This window comes from Chrysochloris asiatica, unplaced genomic scaffold (genome assembly GCF_000296735.1).
Source record: "Chrysochloris asiatica unplaced genomic scaffold, ChrAsi1.0 scaffold00126, whole genome shotgun sequence".
Classification (NCBI taxonomy): domain Eukaryota; kingdom Metazoa; phylum Chordata; class Mammalia; order Afrosoricida; family Chrysochloridae; genus Chrysochloris; species Chrysochloris asiatica.
In genome coordinates, this window is record NW_006408644.1 from 6985766 (window position 1) to 6988783 (window position 3018).

Consider the following 3018-nt stretch of genomic DNA (forward strand, 5'->3'; position numbering starts at 1 on the left):
CAATGCTATAAAATTAGAAATCAACAATAGGAAAATCAAGGAAATAATATCATACATATGAAAACTAATTAACACCCTGCTTAAAAGCTTCTACATAGTAGAACAAATAAAAAGTAAAACTAAAAAATTCCTAGAAACAAATAAGAACAAAAACACAACATACCAAAACCTCTGGGGCTCATCAAAAGCAATGCTGACCTTGGCCCTAGAGCCCTGTGAAACCTGAGGATGTGTGGATAGTGTCATCTTGGAGGAAGATCAGGCCGTGAGCTATCTTCAAAAGGCGATTTCTTCACCTGTGGCATCAGGTATCATAACATGAGGCTTACCAAGCAATACTTATGCTATGTTGCCAGTGCAGACTTTGGTCTGATTGGCAGTCAAAAAGGTAATATTGTCTTTGTAACACTTCATGGTAAGAAAGGACGCTATGTGGCAGTACCAGCCTGTGAACATGTTTTCATCTGGGACTTAAAGAAAGGAGGAAAGATCTTCATCCTCCAGGGGCTTAACCAGAAGTTATTTACTTATGTCCCAGCCCAGATGGACTGCACTTAGCTGTTGGTTATGAGAATTGGTTCATCCAAATCTTCAGTATCCTGAGTGGGGAAGAAAAGGTGACCTTCAGTGGACACAAAGAAATTGTCACTACCTTGAAGTATGATCAGCTAGGAGGCAGGCTGGCTTCTGGGTCCAACGACACAGACATTATTGTGTGGGATGTGATAAATGAGAGTGGCCTCTACCATCTGAAAGGGCACAAGGACACCATTGCCAAAGTCCTGTTTCTATGAGAAAAGAATCTGCTGGTTACCAGTGGGAAAGATACCATGGTCAAATGGTGGGACCTCGAAACCCAGCATTGCTTCAAAACAATGGTTGACCACTGAATGGAGGTGTGGGGTTTGGTTCTGGCGTCAGAAGAAAAACGAATCATCACAGGGGCCTCAGACAGTGAACTGAACGCTTGGGACAACACCTATCTGCAAGAGATTGATGACCTGTAAGAACCAGTATCCAAGAAAAACAAAGGCTTTTCCTCAAGTATACAGGACACACACATGAAGCAGAGAATGGTACCCTGGAACTGGACAAAACTCCTGAGGATCACATCCTTTCCTGCAGAATAGCTGGTTCACTACTGCAGGAAGGAAGGGACAGAGTTGTGAACTTTGCCATTGACAAAACAGGCAGAATTCTTGCTTGTCATGGAATTGATTCTGTGCTAAAAGTGTTTTGTATTCTTTCCAAAGAGGAAATTCTGACAAAAATGTATACGAAGAAGACAGCTAGAAAATAAATAAATACATTTAGCAAAGGAGAAGAGGAGTACCTCGAAATCAACGTGAAATGAGTCTAAAAGATGAAGTCCAACAGATGACTAATATCAAAACTTCTGCCAAAATAGTACATACACACAATGGAATAGTATGCTACCTTGAAGAATAACAAGGAAGCTGCAAGCCACTGCATAACATGGATGAACCTTGAGAACATAATTCTGAGTAAAATTAGTCAGTCACAAAAGGAAAAATATTGCATAGGACCACTACTGTAAAAGACTAAGCAAAAGAACCCAGTCAATACTAGCTGTTATACACTGGATAAATGACAACAACCAATATCAGCTAAATTCACCCTGAGCAGAACTACACAAACAGCAAACAGACAATGGTGCACTAACTGGCTCATCTCTTGAACACACCCACCAAAAGGCAGTTGATGAGTGCCTAAGAATACATACACCAACAAGCATTCATCAACTTAATACAAATACAACAACCCTACATTGCCATGAAAGCAACAGAAAATCTGTTCAAACACACATAAAAAAACAATACAGTGTAGCTCAAATAGACAACCAAGAAGCAGAACTAGAAAATGTTTTTGAGGAATAAGAGGTACTGGCACTGCCTGAAAAAGAGTTCAGGAGAATGACATTTAGGTACTTCCAAACTATTGACAGAAATGTTGAGAAAAACAAGGAAGAATTCAGAAAAGCGATACAGGAGCAGTCAAACAAAATAAAGGATTGGAGATAATATAAAACCTGCTAAAAGAAATCCAGAAGATTAACAGTGTGAGGCCAGAAATGGACGACACACTGAAAGGGCAAAGGAGTAGATTTGAATCAATGGAAGCTTGAAGATTACTGAGCTTGAAGATAAATCTCTCAATACTAGTAAACTAGAAGTAAAAAAGAATGAAACATAAAGAGGAATAGCCTACGGGTGGTTAGAATTCCAGAACAGGGCAAGACTAAGAAAACCACATAAAAGATAGTCAAAGAGCTGCTGGAAGACAAATTCCTTAATATCATGAAAGATAAGAAGATAAGTATTCAAGAAGCTGAAAGAACCCCAGGATGGATAGATCCCAAAAGAAAATCATCAAAGACATATCATAATCAAACTCTCCAAAACCAAAGCCAAAGAAAAAATCCTGATAGCAGCTTGGGAAAAATGAAATGTTATCTATAAAAGAAAGACAATATCATTAAATTCTGATTTCTCAGCAGAAACCATGCAATAAGGCAGTGGAGAGACATATACAAAATTCTGAAAGAAAAGAACTACCAACCAAGAATTACACACCCAGCAAAGCTGTCCCTCAAATATGATGATGAAATTTAAATATTTCCAGATAAACAGAAGTTAAAAGGCTTTGTAAAACCTAAGACAACTTTACAAAAAAAAATAAATAAATACTAAAGTTATTTGGACTGAGAACCAACAAAAGCAGACAACCATAGATTGACATACACAGCACCACCACCTGGAATTCAGTTCAGGTATGGTAGTGTCCTGGTATGGAGCTGTAGAATAAGTTCTGGACTACAAGTCAGCTTGAACCACAAGGTCAGTGGTATAAACACATCAGCCATTCCTTGGAATCCCTATTCAGGGTTGTTGTGTGTCAGGACCAAATCAACAACACTTAAAAATATGGCAGTGCCCAGAGTAAAACAAAACAACAGGACTGAATATAAGGAATCAAAGATGTCAATCTATGATCAGG

The 3018-nt window shown here is 38.6% G+C and overlaps 1 pseudogene; it reads left to right on the forward strand.

The window, feature by feature from the left end:
* Positions 1–318: 318 nt before the first annotated feature.
* LOC102841624 lies at positions 319–2658 on the forward strand (annotated as a pseudogene).
* The last annotated feature ends 360 nt before the right edge of the window (positions 2659–3018 follow it).